This window comes from Ptiloglossa arizonensis, chromosome 6, assembly GCF_051014685.1.
Source record: "Ptiloglossa arizonensis isolate GNS036 chromosome 6, iyPtiAriz1_principal, whole genome shotgun sequence".
In the NCBI taxonomy this organism is placed as follows: domain Eukaryota; kingdom Metazoa; phylum Arthropoda; class Insecta; order Hymenoptera; family Colletidae; genus Ptiloglossa; species Ptiloglossa arizonensis.
The window spans coordinates 24,521,028-24,539,890 of NC_135053.1; the positions used below are offsets into that span (position 1 = coordinate 24,521,028).

Consider the following 18,863-nt stretch of genomic DNA (forward strand, 5'->3'; position numbering starts at 1 on the left):
TGCACCGCGCAGCGCGACGTAACGAGCAATTAATTATTATCGCGTAATCAAATTGGTTGCTCTTGCTCCTTTCGAGTCTCCGTTCCCCGTTTACCGACCCCCTTCGTCGTCTTCCCGAAACTGGCGTTCCTTCGCGACGATCTCTTCTCTGCCCTTTGTCCCGACCTCTCGTTTTTAATTAGTCGCGTCGAACTCGATAAAAGCGACGCGACTGGATCGGCGCATTTCGGCGCGGAAAAGAGTCGCGTTGAAATTTTCCACTCTGTTTTTCGAGTTACCAACGATCTCGATTCGCGTCTAGATTCTTCACCCTCGTCGGTCATCTTCCGCGTCTCGTCAGCAAATATCGTTGAAACGAGCACCTCTTTCGTTCGTTCTCACGGTGTTCCTCCGATTTGGAAGATGTCCGCGACGAGAACCGCTTTTCGATTTATCTTCCCCGTAGTTTCGCTCCGATCGAAGTCGAGCGTTCGGGAAAACTACGCTCGTTGGTCGTCGGTTCCGGTGAAAGTCACCATCCCTCGCGGAACTGGTTCTCGTTCGTTCGAGCTGTACGCGCGTCGCCGTGTTTTCTAGTTTTCCGCGTGACGCGCGCCCCATGGGGCGGACACGCGAAGCACGGGCACGCTCGCGTGCTCCCCGTGACTCACCGGATCGCTGGGGTGTGCAACGCGCTCGCATAAATTAACCACGAAAATGCGTACACTCGACGCGGCAAGAACGAAGAACGAGGAAAACGACGAGCGTCGCGGAACGGAATCGAATCGTTCGCGTGCGAGACGCGGTGCTCCGAGCCGAGGCTCCTCGTATCGAAATTACGCTCGTAACGCGGTACGGATGGATTTTCGTGCCGCACGAACGTCTCGTAATTCCGCCGCGTTAAGTGTAATTGTTCCGGTATGCGGGGAATAGACGTTACGCGGAGGATTCTGTACGCGGGCTCGTCGACGCGGACCCGCGCGCACGCGCGAGCGAACGAGCGAGCGAGCGCAACGGCGAGTCTCTCGCGAGTCGTTTAACGAGATTTCTGCCCCTTTGCATTTTCAGCGCCGGAAATGGAAATCGCGGTTACCGAGAACGCTCGCGATCCGCGTGTGTCTGTCGATTATCCGCGCCGACTGTTGCACTTTGCGCCGGCACGAGTCCTATCGCGATGCAACTATAGCCGAACCTCTTTTATTTTTAACACGAGGGAAATCTTCGAAAAACACCATCGACCTCTCGGGAGAGCACGGTGATGGGATTTTTAACCGTTGCGACCGCGATGGGCCGTCTATGCAGCCGGCGAAACGAGTCAAAAAATATCGTTCGATATCGTTTCCCGTTCCGGTATCATTTCCAACGATACGGGTTATCGTTAATATTAAAGTATCGGTTGCTCTCGATTTAATTAATTTCGTTCATTCGGTTACGAATCGTATTTACCCGTATCGTTTATTTCGGAAGGGTCGTTAACCATCTTTTTAAATTCTGTAACTCGTGTCCGATGAACCGTTGCCTCGATGATCAGGATCGTGCACAATTGGGGAACATTTTCTCCCTTTCCCGAATATTTCTCGCGAGACAGCGTACCGTTGTAACGGTAAGACGTTAAAATTCGACGTCGAGTTTTGCTTTCGCTTCCGCGCGATCCCGGGGAGAAGAATTCGAGGAAACGATCTCGAGGGATAAAGAAAAAAAATCGCGAAAGTTACGATGCTAATTGGACGACGGTCAGTGCCGCCGTAGAAGCAAAAGCTTCCCTGTCTTCTCGTTTCAACGTGACTCGAACTTCGTGACGTTCACTTATTTACTTTGCGCCGTTCCCTCCGCGCTCCCGACATCGGACGTTTCGCAATCGCCTCGTGAATAAAAACAGAGCTGCCCGGCGAGTTCTCGAACCGTCGGCACGCTCGCGGTCACTCTGCGCCCGGAATCGAGGCGAAAGAGGCGACGAATTCAAAACGAGTCCGGCGGAAATGGAGAGCGAGCGGCCCGGAGAATGAATCACGTTCGCACACACCCGTAGGAACGCGCTAGCCAGCTAGCTCGTTCGTTCGTTCGTTCGTTCGTTCGTTCGTTCGTTCGCTCGCGAATTGTCGGCGTCTCCCGGTCCCGTTCCAGGCAAATCCAATTATTCGAAACGAGACCGCAAGCTTTTACGGTCTCGTTCAAGCCTATCTATTTATACGGCGCGCTCGGACTACGGGGGTTGGGGCGGAGGCTCACGGAGGGGCTACCGAGTCCCTTCCTCCTCTTATCCTTCCCGGGCCGGGGGTGGCGGAACACACGCTCGAAATACGCGTTGACTTCCCTCGCGTCTCTTGTTCCATCCCCTTTCTCGGTTTCGACCGTACCGGCTCTCTCTCCTGGGAGATTCTGACCGTATTCGCGTGTACACGGGACCCTTCGTTTCGTGGATCTAAGGACACACGGTCGGGACGTAAAGTGTCGTTTTTAGTAGGGCCGGTGAAAGCATTGCTAGTCTTTTTTTTTTCTTCTTCCTCTTCTCTTTTTTCTTGCCGGAGGAACGTTGTCTCGCGTCAACTGGGTGAAACTCGTTCTCTCGAACGTTTACGCTGGAAAGTTCGTCAGTGTTGCGACACTCGAGAAGGTATTGTGCATCGAGCGATTACAGGGACGCACAGTTTCGAGTGCGTTGTCCTCGATTCGCGATTCGCTCGTCGTCGTCCGATCGGGTTCAAGTGCCGTATGTACGATACGTTTACGGAGTACCGCCGGCTAAAATTGTCGACGATTCGAGAGTCCGAGGGAAGAACGATCGCAGAGATTACAGCATCGCGCGTCAGTGTCTACGGAAAGTTATCGGACCGGAGCGTAATAAAAGGAAAGGCGCGGTCTGGTAAAGCGAAAAAGTAACCTCGAGGAAGACGCTCTGTCCACCGAGCGACCGGTTTCGATCGATCCGCGCAATTACTTAATTTGCTGCGTAAATACGGTACCGGGTGAGCGAAACGTTACTCGTCGTAGCTCGGTTAGCTACCCGGTCCGATGTACCTCGGCGTTCACCGATCGAACGTGTCGAAACGAGCGAGCAAAACGATACCGGTTACAGAGTTGCGGTATCACGCGCAACGTGCTCCGCGCGGATTATCGCTTCGAAGAACCGCGAGCGTCTCGAACGGGCCGAGGTACGATTGAACGCGAATAACGATACGGTCCGCGCGAAGGTTACGGTACAATGCGAAATCGAAAGATTACGTAAAACACGGTACGCGGTAACGACGAGGATAATGCACGGATCACGGCACGGAGGCCAAGTACGGCTCGCGCACCGTCGTTGACCCAACCAAGGACCGATTAATTCGAACCGAACCAATTCCCTTTCCGAAGAAGTAACTTTTGAACCGGGCAATTTAAAAGTGACGCGCCTTCGGTATCCCAGCGGGCTGCTCCCCGGTCACCTCCCCCGTAACCAGAAATTACGCCAATTAACCGACTCGTTCGCGAATCGTCCTCTTAGACTTTTCCAATTACCTCAACGAGCCTCGCGATACGAGGAGATACACCCATTGTTGCTCTCTCTCGATTCACCGAAAGCGGCATTTATCGCGCCAAGGAACAAATCAACAGCGGGGGCAGTCTCACGGTCAGCTGCCTTCGAACCTACCGCGTCCATTTACTCTCAAGTCCAGCGTGCTTTCGGTGCACGTGCATCGTTGCAGCGGCGGCGGTGCAACGTGGCCGATCGCAGTCAACGACGGTAGTGGCAGAGGGTGGGAGGGTGGGAGGGAAGAGGGAGAGAGAGAGAGCGTTGTAAGGGGGAGCAGGGGGGTGCCGTATAGTAGCAGAGCGAATGCACTTAGCCGTAATCGCGGCTGCAGGCGAACTGCGGGCGGCGTGCTAAGCCGACGACGGCCTCAATAGCTCGCTTCCGTGCCGGCCAGCCGGCGTTATTGCTGCCTAATGGCGACTGCCTACCGGCCAAGAGACCGCGGACCCCACGACGCCTTTAAATGGCGAAGTTTACCGGTTAAACGAGGATAAATGTCGCTCCTCGTGGAACTTTAATCATCCAGGAAAGAGCGTCGACAGCTCGGGCCCGCGCGACCACCGTTCCCTATCGGTCCTGTATCGGATCGAAATAAGTAGCCGGAAGTCGTTATCTGCGCCGCTCGCGTTCCCGGCTCCGATGCAGATAAGGAGAATTAGGTGCGTTCGCGCGTACCTCGGGACTGTCGACCATTTTCTCCATTCTTTTTTGCCCGCGAACGAACCGCCGCGCCGTACGAACGAAAGTGGACGACGACCGATATCCGGAGGTCTCCGAGACGTTGAGCTCAACGTTCTCTGTCCTCCAACGACTGGTTTCTGTTACCTTTTATTACCTCGTTTGCGCGATTCCGAGTGGATGCACCGAGCGTATCGGATAATTCGAACATTGAGAATCGACGAGGCACAATTTGTCCGTTCGCGTTGCCCGCTTCGGAGAGGTGACCAGTTTTCGAAAGTTCTCGCGCTCTATCGATTTCAATACCGATCGTGCGTTCGCGAAACGTTTCGGTACCGTGATTTCCTTCGAGCGTTTTCTTTCGCTTATCGCGAATCCGTGCACGCTTTAACCCGGTTCCGTAAATAGCGTATTTAATTTTTTTAATTTAGTTAGAACGCAGCCAATTTATACCAGACAGCGCGTAATGCGCTCCAATGGGGGTCCACTGGATCCCCTGCGTCTAGTTACGGGTTAAGTGTCTATTTAAGGTGTCGTATTGGATAACCTCTTTAGGGTTCTGGTACCGTCTTCGGGAATGTCGCAATATTCTCGTTAGGTATTGACTACGGTTATTTGCGTTCGAATATTCCATTCGACTAATTGGCTCCCACGGAACCGGGACTCGCGAATCGAACGCGTCGGTAACCATTTTCTCGCGACGACGCTAGATTTTACCTATACCGTATTTTTCATTTCTCTTTTCGTTCTTTTCGCTGGAACGGAAACACGGCGGTGCCCCGACACGCTTCGTTTTCGATACTCGGTATAGAAAATATACCTGGAGGCCCCCGCGCCTGCAATAACAGACGCGTCGTATCCAATCGCACTTCTCTCCGACGGAAAGTTAAACATCGACACTTCCCCCCGTTGGTAACAGGCATTTCAATTTTCCCGCGGGGAAATTCTTTATATCCGGCAACGATTTTACGAGTAACCCCGACCCTCGGAAGGAGCCAAAACGGGAAATCCGCTCGGATCTCGAAAATGAAATATTCTTAACCGTTGAGTTTTTCATCGGAATCGTCGAGGCGTTCGCGAATTCAATCTCAGCAACCGGGGGGATGTTGCGTCGCGTGCAGACGAACGTCGCGCCATTTTTCGCGGCCCTCCGTACCCCCTCTTTCCTCTCTCACCTCGTATTCGCTGGCGTTCGATCCGACGGTAGCGCAGAATCGTTTAATTCGATCGTTTGAAAAAAAATATCAAAGACCTCGATAACCCGGGGAAAACACGACCTGGGGACAAAATTCGTTCCGTGGTTACACGTACACTTTGAAACGGTGCGGCTTTGCTCCGAAAAGTTTCTTTCTTATACGCAGATATTTAAACGCTCCACACCTGATCTCAATCCTACCCATTCGATGAAAGAATTTTTTTTTTTCACAGCTAGATTTACATTTACGTACGCACAAAATAGTGTTCTGGGAAGTACAGTATTTTTTACATATGGAAAAAGTAGACTATATTTCGTTCGATAGTTTCTTCGAACACCATCGAATTTCTCGCGATCGTCGATAGCCAATCGCGTGTACTCTATATCGGTTCGATGCGTCTTCTTTATACGCGTCTCGCGTTATCGATCGATCGTTCGATACGAATCGAATATGTACGTCGTACGAAACCCTCGATGTAAATTAGCTCCGACATCGTCGGTTCGCGCGACCCATTTTCCCCTCGCCGCGAAACGCGTACGCGTTCCCAGGATCGATGACAAGTCGGCCGAAGCTTTCGAAAGGGTCGAGGGACTCCCGGGTTCGCGATCGCGTTAATATTTCAGCCCGGTTGTTTGCGATCGCCAAACAATCCTGCGGGTTTGGCAAGCGGCTGCACGCCGCGTTCGATCCGCGTCTGCTCTGGCGAGCGGCGCCTGTTTGTCGTGCCCCGCGTCGCTTAATGAGCCAGGAATTCCGAGGATTTTATCGCCGCCGCTCCGTTCCGCTCCGCGCCACGGACCTCGCCGCTCGCGAAGCGCTCGTGTACAAACACGTGCTCGCATTTTAACGACGGTGAAAACCGTCGACCTGCTACACCCGCTCGATCAATTGTTCATCGCCGTACGGAGACCCACCCGGACCGGTCACCTCGTTTCCATCCGCCTCGAGAACCAGATTCCTGCCGAGCCTTATTTTTTCAACGATAGGAGAAGTGTTTAAACACCGAGGCGAAACGGAGAGTTTCCGGTCGGCTCGAAACGCTCCGACCTAGAATTTTTCCTCGCGTTGCGTAAAATTTTCGCGAGAGTACCCTCGAAAACGAGACCAAACGCGATCGCATTTGTACACTTTTTCTCGCGTACGTTGGAAGAATCGTTTTCGAACAATTTTGTATCGCGTACGATCGAAAGTAGTCCGAATAACGTCGTGTTTGGACTTATTTTCGTGGAGACGATCTCGCCGATCCGTCGATCGCGCTCTCGCGAAGGTACAAATGCAGAAGTTTTTGGATCGCGTCGAACTTCAACTGCTTTGAAGTTCGACCAGCCGTAAACAGCAGTGGAGAAGATTCGGTACGTTTTATCGAGGGACAAACGCGAGGTTTCAAACAGGGGTTACTGTATTTGGAACGTCGAGGGGTTCGACTCACCACGGGTAGAAAAGAAGCCGGACTACCCGGTTTACCGGAACGTGACTCGCGAGTGGATTTTTTTGTACGCTGGTCGACTTTGATCGATCGAGTTATCGGAATTATGGACGGATCTCCGTGCTCGATATTGACCCTAACGGATGCTGCGTAACGGTTGACCACGACGAAATAATTTTACTTCCGCTCCGTGGAATCGGGTTATCGCGGCGAAAACGTGGTACAAAAATTACGTTACGAAGTACGGTTGGAGATCGATTCCGCTTGGACGAGCCGCGTTAGAAAAATTACGGGCGAGAAACATCGAGCGGTAAATCGGGGCTCGGGGCATTCGCGAATAAGGATAAATCGACGTTGACGCGAACGCGACTGCAAGTTTGGTACAAGTTTAAACGAGTCGGGCGTTTCTGCGCACCTATTCGTCGTTTTCGCGTCCCCGATCCGAGTCTGGATCTCTTCCACGCAAACGCGTAATAAAGACGTTGGACGATAACGATAACGATAAATATTAATCCGAGGCATAGAGCGAGGAGACGTGTCCTCGGGGTACGTTCCGGTTATCGTAATCAATTTCCTTCCTTCCATAAATTTCTCCCCCCGGTCGGCTCTCTTGGTGTCGTCGTGGTCGTCGTCGTGCTCGTCGTCTGGAAATAGTACGACAATCGCTGCGCGAAGGAGTAACAGATCGTCGTCATTTTCCTTATCCGTGTTCGCAGTCCATAGATCGGAGCGCGAGTTGGCAAAAAGAAGGCCTGGAACGCGAAACCAGTCCGTGGTTACAGCGTCGGGCGAAAGACGCGGAGGAGCGCGCGTGGACCGCCGTTAACGCGCCCCGCTGTTTTAACGGAGCGAACGCGGTGTGGTCCCGGTGGGACTCCTCGTGGGGGGTTGCATCGGGAAGGCGAACGAACGAACGAACGAACGCGCGCGCGCGCACCTTCCGCTCGTAGGTGGAAAGAGAAGGATCAAAGGTAAGGCCACCGGTCCCCCGTAAGCCCGGTATACGAGCTCTCGCGTACACGAAGAATAAGGGACCACCAAGGGAGTTCGCCTCCATTTCGCCGGCTGTCCGATTGTCCGGCCTGCCCGTTATTACGCCGCGCAACGGATAATGTATCTGGATTTCTGCCACCCACGGACCCTTCCTCGCCCGTGTATCGGTAGCCGTAATAACGCCGGCCAGGTTCATCGATCTTGATTTGCCTCGCTGCTCGCTGCATTACTTGCTCTTAATTTCACCGGACGTTTGCGCAACGCTCGCTCGCTCGCTCGCTCCCTCGTACTGCTTTTGGCCGAGGATCGCGATTTTGAATCTCGGTAGGTGTTCCGCGACCGGATCATTTTCACGGAATTTTGCGCGAAATGTCCGTTGTCTTCGGTAGGGAGTAGCGGAACGGGCGAAAGTACGCTCGGGGAAACAATTTTGTTTCGAAGGATCGGAGCACCGCGGTTTACGAGGTGCTTGGATATTTGCGGATGTCGGAAAAAGTACGGTGCACGGTTTGAGAACGCGTGGACGTAAATCGTCGCGGAAGGGCGACTTTGGAAAAATGATAACGTCCGTGTTGCACGTAGAAAGGTTAGCACGCCTACGCGTCACGTGATCTGCCCCGAGTATCGCGACTTTCGAAGCGAGCGCGGACAAATCTCTTCGACGCCGAGATACGATACGCGCGAGACGATTCGACGTTCGAGGTGTCGATAATTTTGGAAGCGTGTACTCCGGGAAATATTGTTCGCGGCGTAATCGACGCCGGTTTCCCTCTCGAATCGCGCTCTTTGGAATATTGGGTCGCGGTGCACGTCTACGCGCTCCTCGAGATTCCCGATAAACAGCTGGCGCTCCGTTTTCAATTTCCCGGGTTATCGAAGCCTCGAATCGAAGTTAACGGAGACGACGCGCGCGAATCCTCCGCTCGAGACGGCCGAACTCCCGAACAAACGGATCGATCCGGTTTCCTCGGAGTCGGTCGCGCTTTCTCCTCTCCCGTGGCGCGATTCGCGGTGAAATTGCCTCGGCTCGAATAATTAAAAGCCTCGTTTCAGCCGGACGCGAATTTTCGGGCGAATTTTGCCAAGGGATCGTGGGAAGAGGTCTCGGCCTAATTTCTCTCGTTCTCGCTCTCGTGCACGCGCTCGCGCTCGCGCCCGCGCGTAGCCCGCGTTCCGCTTTGCGGGATTACGAGAAGACGCGACCGGGGACCTCCCTACGGTTAACGCAGCGGCGTCGCGTCGCTGGAAACGACGACGTCGCGAATGCAACGGCTCGGTTAATAGGCAGCTTTCGTAGCGAGGCCTCGCCAGCAGTCGCGTTAATTAAAACTACGTAACGTCACGCAACGATTCGAGCACCGCTTCGCGCCAACTACCGCTTTTCCCATTTACAGCCTCGCGCTCGACGACGACGACGACGACGACCACGACGTTTCGGCGCAATCTCGCGTTAGAAGCCGCAACTTCCTCGTCGAACGAACGTCCTTTCGCCTCGCCGCCGCGACGACACTCGCGTTCGAGTATCGCACGTTTTACGAGCGCGTGTCGCCGCGGCGGAGATTCCTCCCTAACCCAGATCCGCCCGAGGGAGAGAGTCGCGATTCTTTCGCGAACGCGTTTCGTTTCGCGACGAACCGTGTCGGAACGATATTAACGAGCGACGAATCAATCGTCGCGATAGCACCCCCGGGGGAACCTTTACGAGCGTATACGTCACCAGAGGGTGGGTTTCCACGGTCGACGGGAGAGATCCCTCGTCTCCGTAAGGTTCCGCGATCGACGATCCGTTCGAATCGATCGCTCGTCGCGATGTACTCGAGCGCGTCCCGGCGTTCCAACGAAAACAATTGGGTCGCTCGAGGCCGTTTCTCCGACTCGCGAGCAACGATTCACCGCGCGTTCGTGTCTACCTTGGAAAATTAGAATCGCGCGTCGTCTCCGTGTCGTCGCGGAGGGGAGAATAAAAATCGTGTACAGAAAACGCGGGAGCCACGGGAAATTCAAATCAACAGGTCGAAACTCGTAGTTATAAATCGCGCGACGTTTCCAGAATTTTCTCCGCGGAAGCACGAACTCCCGGTGACCTTCGGCGGACGATTAATTTTAATCTCGGCGCGGCTCCTCGGTCCGAACGATTCCAGGTTTCCTTCCTTTCGTCCAGACTACGTTCCCTTCCGTTCTTTCTTCCCCGCCTCGACTGTTCGTTTAGCGCAATATCAACCCGCTACTCGCGTTTAACCTTTCCAGACCCGATTCATCTACCGCGGGAGGGTTCGTCTTAAATTTTCTCTTATAACATTTCGAGGGATATCGTCGGTTTCGACTCGGCCGCGTCGTTTCCTCGACTACCGAGGACGTTCAAATATGCTTTGAACCGGAGACGGGCAGAATTTTCTCCGAACAATGGACGACGAACAAAAGCTCCGTACGACCGTTTATTCGCAACGTTTGTTCGATCGACTTTTGCTCGCGATTGTACAATTCGAATCGCTCCGCTCCGCTTGGAACGCGACCGCGTTACAAAGTCATCGATGGTATTCGACGGTTCGCTCGATAATTAGTCCCGCTTCGGTAGGGGTTGCTCGTCGGACGTCGCGACTACGGTCGAAATGTAGTAAATTGGACAGCGGCGAAGACATCGGATCGATATCTCGTTAATATCGAATCGAAGAGACGCGTCCTAGCCTTTCGAACGACTCGCAACAATTTTCACCGTCGTTCCTCCGGTTTCATCGTTCGTGCGCCATGGAATCGTCCCGAAGCGGAGGCGGCGGCGGCGGTGGCGGCGGTGGGTACGAGCGAGCTCCACCGCAACCGGCGGTTGTTTTGTTTAATTAAAAAAGGAGTGTTTCAACGAGCCCTCGGCCCGTCCCGGCGCGCAGCCAGCGTCTATTGGTTTATCTCTTCCATTCCTCGCTTTTACCCTTCTCGCGCCGACGTATACAGACCGGAAGAAGAACCCGCCGGCGCCGCGGAGCCGAAGAGTTGACTAAACACGGGGAAAGTTGACTCTCGCCTCGTTCGAGAACGAAACTCGCGTAAACACTGGCCGTGCCGGTAGTATTCGTTAAGAATTTCGAGCGCTCCTCGTTTTAAAGCCGAACCCGTGGAATACTTCGTCGAGCGAAAGGGAGAGAAAAAAAAATCCCTTACGACACGGGGGAGGAGTTACGGGCTTCTCGAGTTCCTTTGAAATTTCGATTAGGCGTTGCGCAAACGTTCTCTTTCTCTCTTTCTCTCTCTCTCTCGAGAAAAATCGTTCGCGAGACGACAAGAGTGTCCGAGAGTTCTCGATTCGCGATTCGACTTAAAATTCGGCGATGCGCGCTCCCGAAGAGATCGAAAGAATTACGAAACGTACGAATGGTAATTCACTCGGGATTGTCGCGTACACGGGGAATCGAACGTTATAAATTGTTGTTTCAGGGACGCGCCGGGGGAGACGTTCGCGTTCCTCGGTTCGAAGTTTCTTTTCGCGCGCGCGAAAGCTCGCGGTACGGGCGGTCGCTCATTCTCCTCGGCTTCCGGCGAGCATTCGACCAGACCCCCTCGGGATTCGGAATATGTGTACAGAAGCGTACCACCGAGCCACCCACCGCCCCATCCGCCCCATCCGCCCCATCCGCCACCCTTAACCCCGAGGCCGGAGTGTCGGGCTTCTCTGGCCGCCGGAATGGCCGGCGTGACAAGCTACGGCACAAAGGAAAACTTTCATCTACCACCCGCCACGGAAACAGGGTCGCCGGCCGTGGCGTCGCGACGCGAGTAGAAAGGAACGGAAGGTTTATTTTTCAGAAGGGAGTAGAGGCCGAGATTTATGTCTTCTACTCGCACCTGCTGACGCGGCCACGGTTTTTCTTCGGTTCTCCGTTGCAACGAAAACCCACCCGATCAGGGGAACGGGAGGACGCTGCCGCCATTCTTGCGTCGTGCTTTCGAACGATGCCCACACGGAGAATACAATTTTTCGAAACTCGTACGTGTAATTTCCTTCGTACTTCGGGGGAAGACGTACTCGTTCGCGGGTGAGAGCATCGAAGAATTTGCGGTGATCGGTGCGAAATAAAGCGAACTATTTTTTGTTTTCGGTCCTCCGGAACCTGGTCGTTCGAGGAGATGGAGCACGATTGCCACCGATCGGTGTTTTTTAATTTACCAACGTCGAAGGATTCCAAGTTCGCGCGTCGATCCGTGAAGAGAAAGCGTCGAATGCGCGAGACGTTCGCGTTCGATATTGCAATCGATATTTCGTAGAAAATTTTCGGGCAACCGTGTCGTCGTGGATGGATTTTGACGGTCTCCGAGCTTCGAAACTCTGTTTCTGTTCGAACCGTTCCGGGGCGACCGGGACGGATGATAATCCGATGGCGCAAGGTCTGGTGAACACGGAGGGTGACGCAAAACGTTCGTATATCGACACCACCCTCTCCGTGTACAGTGCAAACATTTTCTACGCGACCTTCGTGTTTTTACACCCTTTCGAAAATAAAATAACGCGACGAAAATGTCACGGTCTTCCATCTTCGAGTTCGAATTAATCGGGTGAAAGTCGAGTCGAAAAAGGAAATGTTTCTTTCGGTACAAAGACCTCCCCGTTCGATCGAAAGAACGTAAAACGTTTTTCTACGAGCAGCTCGATCCGTAAACCGGTAAAGAAATTTATGAAACGCGAGCGAAAGAGACGAGCCTTGTTATCGAGCGCGATCGAAAAGATATCAAGCGGTCGCGCTAAGAGGCATCGAGGAGGGCAACAATCGTTGGGACCTTAAAGGAAACTCCTCGGTCCGGTGGCCCCGTTTCTAACGTCGTCGATACCGGGAAAAGTCGCCGAGGAGCCCCTTTGCGGTTTGCTCGGCGCGGGTTACTCTCGAACGAACATCAAAAGATACACAAGCGGGCGGGGACCGGTTGAAAACCGCAGAACCGTTCTTCTGTATCGGTGTTGAGCCTAGCGAAGGGTCTCGACGCGGAAACCGGCGCATTTCGGGGCGACGCCCGTCGCTTCGCGACCACCACGCGTCTACATTTAAAACGTTTAACGCGAACATCCCGGAAGTCGCGCGACTTCGCGACTTTCCGTGCGTCGTTGGCTTCCTGTCGTTCGTTCGGTCGATTTACGTACGCTAGCTACCGTTTAACGATTTCCTCTTTGACCACGAATTCGTGTTACCGGGACACGGTTCGATTTCGTTCTCGGTGTTCTCGTCTCGGCGAGATTCGAATCCTTTAAAATCGTTCGGCGTCGACAAAGGAAATGGGATCGCGTTTGCGACACTTTTCGGAAGAAGAAGCTCCTCGAAGCGTTCTACGAACCGTCGTCGACCGCGGGACATCGATCTTTAATCGGAACGTTTACGGAGATCTGAACACACGACGAACCTAACGCCGAGGAATCCACTGGCGTAATTTACGAGTACGCGAATCCACCGAGTCGCGATCTCTCGGTCTGTTGGACGTCCGACAATTCCGGAAGGTACCGATTCGCGACGAAAGCTGTCCAATCGTCACCGCTGAACACCGAAACAAGATCCGTCGTTGCGCGAGAATATCGAAATCCCGAACGGCGATGTTTATTAATACATCTGCATATTTATGGATATCGTGAGCACGTTCGCGGAGCAGCAGCTTGTTCAAACCCGGAGCACGATACCCCTGGGCTCGACGTGCTAAGCAATAGGTCGAAGCTTCTAATTAAAGGTAAATAATCGCGCGCCCGGGCAGCGCATGAATACGAGGCCGTGGGGAGCTCGTTTGCACCCTGGTACGTCCCCCGGTTTGACACTGCCCCGAGGGCGAACACACAACCGGCGACTGTATTTCGTGGAGACGGTAGCGCGAGCAACGCTTGTTCCAGGAAATTTCCTATTCCCTCTCGTCCTAACCTGCCGTCTCCTGCGAGCCTCTTCCCGCGTTCACGTCAACGCCGAGTATTTTGTTACGCCGACGAAAGCGAATTACGGGCCAATATGTTCCCGCAAAAATATTCGATCTCCGGCTCCTCGTCGAGCGAACGAGCCCGTCCTCGTCCTCGTCCTCGTTGTCGTCGACGTGGTAAACGCGTCGCGAACCTTTTCGAGCGGGAACAGTTTCGAGCACCTTTCCGCGCGTTTCTGCTCGAAGAAAATGGGATCGATTCAACGATACGTCCTCGAATACCGTGAGTCGCCGAAACGTTCGCCAGGGTACGTCCAGGGTGAATTCGAAACGTTGAAAAAAAGTTTCCAAGAACGCACCCTGTTTGACTCCGAAATTCGATCGTTTCGCGCGTTTGGATAACGTTCGCGTCGACGATATTTGAAAATGGTTCATCTCCCGTGATAGCAGTGGTCTTTGGCCGGTAGATTTTATCCCGCTGGGCCGATGTGCCATTATTCGATGAGAAACGACCGTGTATTTCTTTCGACGGAAACGAGATAGTCGAGGTATAGGTCGCGAAACAACGTAATCGGGCTCTTACGTATCTCGCGTTCGTTTCTTTTTTCTCGTATCGGCGTCGAACGGAATAAATAATATATGATCGCGATACGAGTCCGTTGCGGATTTACGGTTCCCTTTTGTATTCGGGGAATTTGATTTCAGGACGAGAAGGCGATCGCTCTCCGCGTCGGGGATAAACTCGCCTGGCTAAAAGCGAAGAGAAATCGCGCGACGCGGTATATTTCCCGAACTTCGGAACGTCCGATGTTATCGCGACAAATGGAAACGTTATCCCGGGACAGCGTATTGAAATATTTATTCGTAGAAGCGATCGGTTCGTTGGACCTCGCGTCGCTTCGACGCGTCTAATTTTCGTACCGAGAGCGTAAACTCGAAAGGGGATTTATCGCGGTTGTTTCGCGAAACGTGTCGCCGGAAGTTACGGATCTCAAAATTTTGCTCGGTATATTTGTTAACGAACATTGAGACGCTTCAACGGCGATCGAATTCGAAAGCAAAACGCGCGAATGGGTCCTCTCGGCCCGAGGATTCAAATTTTCCTCTCGACGTTGGAATCTTTCCGATCTAGGATTCCTCGAAGCTGATAAACAACCACTCGCCGTTCACCGTGTCGCGAGATATTCGAAATTGGAACCCCGCGCGATAGAATTCCACCGTAGAAACCATTTCTCGCGAGATCTTTCCCCCGGTTATCGTTGAGAACGATATTGACGTAATTATCAAAATTTTCGTTCCTCCCCGAGCGTTCGACGAAAGCGCGACGCGGGGCGACCGGTTTCCACGAGCCGGGTCTGCGTGTGCGCGACTTTTAATTACGGATCGCGAGACGGAACGTTGCACCCCGCAGCAGTCGCGCTCGCGAGATTTAAAAATAAAGCTCGACGAACCCCTCCGGTTTCCGCGTCCCTGGTGGTCGAAAAGCCGTCGCGTCGAACAAACGAGCGGGCGCGATTCAACGGCGGACGATCGCGAGCGAGGTATACGCGTGGAAAAAAGCCCGAGCTTGTTTGCCGGGCGGACACGCGAACGATATCCGTCCCGAGGATCTCTTTTTCCCGGCCGGAGCGGATCGTGCGCCGCGCGAGCGATTATCGGCGATCGTGGCCCTCGCCTCCTACACCTCGGTCCCCTACGGTCGCTTCGACTCGCGACGACCGGTTTCAATTTGCAGCTCAGGTTATTTCGCGCCTTCCTAAATGGCGGACGCGCGCAGCCGGGCCAGCTAGCCGGCAATTTGCAATTTCCTGCCAATTCTACTATTTCGTGCCCCCGGTACGCGTGTACCGTGCCGCGCGCGGCGGCGGCGGCGGTGGCGGCGGTGGCGGCGGCTTCGGCGTACGGCAACACCATATTTCGTCCAGCCTTAATTTAGGAACGCCGAACTCGCGTTATCCGCCCGCGTACCGTGCCACCGCGCCACGCCGCCCCACTCCGCACCCCGCCAGCCCCGCTCGTATTACCGGGTACCGATGTAACCTAATCTCGGTAACGAATTCGGTGAACGTATTTCCCATCGACGATTCCGAATTCGTAGCGTCGGCTTTCAACGCGCGCTCGCCCCTCTTTCTCCCTTCGCCCTCTCGCCGACCCAACGAATTGTCTCGCGTAACGAGAGAGACGAATAAAAGCCCCGTTAATGTATGCAAAACGCATAATGCCGGCTCGCGGCTCGCGGCGCGCGCGCTCTCCCCTGGCACCCCCTTACCCCCTTGGAATCGATCGCTCGGGCACCAAGAAGGAACCAACCGAGAGAGAGAGGGGGCCCACGGAGAGAACGGCCATTCGTAGAAATTGCTTCGCAATCAGTGAGCATCGAGCCGAAAGGAATATGGAAATCGAGAGATTTTTAACAAGTTTCCGTCGCGAGTGCACAGTTTACCCGGTTAGTTCTCGCGTTACTTTTCTTTCTTTGCCCGCTGGAACGGAATTGCAATTGCCGTCTGCGGCTGAAATTCCGCGCTGCTCGGTTTGCGCCCGGGAGAGAGAGAGAGATTCTGGTTGCTACCAAAGTTTTCATACGCGAACGGAACACCGCGCGGGAAAAAACATCGATAAATAACGATCGACGTGGAATCGCGAACGAAGTATCGACGCACGAGTTTATCGAGATATCGAAGACGCGAGGCGTCGAGACTTCTGCGAGTTCTCCTTTAAAATACAATCCACCGTATCGCTGATGCACGAACCGTTGGAACGATCAACGATCTATTGGACCGTTTCTCGATTTGGAACCGTTCGAATCGATCTGGAATCTTTCGACGGACTTTAGAACGAAAAAACTAATCCCTTGAAAAGGGCGGTACTTTGCTATCGTTGATCATCAGATCGCAAGTATTCCACCGTATCCGATCGTGGAAATCGACACACCAGGAGTCGGTTGTTTCGAGGTACAGGATCGGTCCCGAAATTTTCTTCGATTCGATCGACACCGTTCGCTCGACGCTCGAACCGAGACAGGAAGTCCACGATTCGAAGGGTCGGTTCGACCCTTCCGTTCCGCGTCCCGGAGGACGGACGTTTCGTCGCGGATGACTACCGTTCGCGGCGATTTCCATGGGAATTTATTCGGGAGACGGTTAAACAGGGCGGTTAACGAGAATCGAGATATTATGCGAGCGGACGGAGGATCGTTAAAGGAAGGTTCGCGCTCCCTAGCGTGAATTAACGCGATACACACACGCTTCGGGGCAAGGGGGCCCCCGTGTAGACGAAACAGCCGCGGCAGCCGAGTGTCTCCGTAACCGCGCGGAACGTGTGTACGCCGAGTCGACCACGACCGAGAGACAAACCATCCCTCCGGGCGAAACGCAAATGGCCGTCGCCGATGGTTAAGTCTCGCCCGAAATGCATTTTCGCCGTCCTTCTGGCCAACGCGCCGCGAGAGGATATATTGTGCACGGCCACGGTCCGCTAAATTCGGAACAATTGGAAATAATTATAGGCCGTTACGTCGAGAGAATAATAGCAACTGTATTACGGAATTACGCGAGAAAGAGACAACCCGGGGGGAGAAGGGAGAGGACGTGGAGGGTCGCGAGTGAAAAAAAAAAATGAAAAAAAAAGGAAGAGGGAGGAAGGAAGAGCGCGGAATTGCGCGGTCCTCGCGACGGTCTTCCACCTGGCAACCGTTGCCGTTGCATTTAACGAGATTGTAGCATAATTTCGCCGGGGATCGCCCGCATAATGCTCCACGACCGGGAGCGGCATAATTCACCGCGCGCGCGAAAATCATTCCCGAGGAAACGTGTCGCCGAACACGCGACGGATTCGTCAACTGCGCGGGGCTATCCACGCGACCGGAGAATCGACGCAAAGTTTAAATATCCTCTGTTCGACGAAGAAGAAGACCGACGAATTCTTGCGTCTCCGTCATCGACGAAAGTGCATTGTTTTGCATCGCGAGGAACGCGAGAACGGCCGCCGAGGCTGTACCGATCTTCCACGTGTCCGAAAATATCACGATGGTGAAAATATTTACCGGTCGATCATTGTCATTCGTGACACTGCTGTTCCAAGATCGAAGGATAAGTATTTACGAGCGTGGCGCGTCTTCGACGAAGGTCGCTCCGATCGCGGTAGCGGATGCGGATGGAACTGGAGACGATAACGGGTAATAATTCGCTACGATATCGAATCGTTCGTTCCGTAACGCGCGAGTTTCGTTTTGCATCGTTTATACAAGTCCAGAATAAGAGGAAGAAACGATGAGGTTTCCGTGAAGCGAATCTACGATTCTCGAGTAGGTAGTCTCGAGGATACGGTACGTGGAAAAATGGTCGTTCGGTATGAAACGACGATGGGGGTCCAGGTTTTACGGTAAGACGGTGCGTTAAGATAAAGGTTGTAATTCGAAAAGAACGCCGGCGAATTTCGCTCTCGTAAGGTCTCGTTAGTCTCGGTAGACTCCGTTCGAAGTACTCGTTAAGCACGCATTGAGACTGCCGACGGCAAACACGTTAAAAGCAGCGTCCTGTCGCTTTAACGCGAGGCCCATTATCATTAGCCACTGACAAACGGTGTTCGAGAATCCGGAAGACGGGTTCGTCGAGTCAGCCCGATCAAAAGCCATGAGGCACTCCGTCGGATATTAGATTCGATCCCCCTATTCTTCTCCCCTGCTGCGTTGGCGGCAGGCTCGTCGGCTCACGGCTCGACGATCAAAATAATAATTACTCGGCGTGTCGTTACTTTCGATTTTGTCGCCCGAGTGGACAGGCTCTGCCGGCCTCGTTCGGCGTTGATTATTCGACGCACGAAAGAACACCTTTGCGCCGAGCCTGACCGAGCGTGCGCCTCTTTTTAGGCAGTCGATATTAATTAGAACGTTCCGCTGCGAGTGGCTGTTCATTTTCTCGCGCCCGATCGTATACCGGTTTACGAGCCGCCCGACGATAATTACCGCGGCACCGATCGATCGTAATCGGTCGACGCGCGAACCTAATAAACCCGGACTTATGTATCGCCGCGAATTAAACGCGCCCTAGCGGGCTCGTAAAACGCTCGCGCGTCTTTATCGTTCGCGCGAGAATCACGCCTGATTTACCGCCGGATCGTTTCGAGGCGTGGTAATTTCGATGGACTTTTAACGCGTCCGCCTAAACGAAACGAAAAAAAAAGAAAAAGAAAAAACGGAAAAAAG

The 18,863-nt window shown here is 53.6% G+C and overlaps 1 protein-coding gene across 4 annotated transcripts in view; it reads left to right on the top strand.

The window, feature by feature from the left end:
- LOC143148348 (Krueppel-like factor 6) overlaps positions 1 to 18,863 on the top strand; it is a 371,579-nt gene that overhangs the window by 226,300 nt on the left and 126,416 nt on the right. The window lies entirely within an intron of this gene.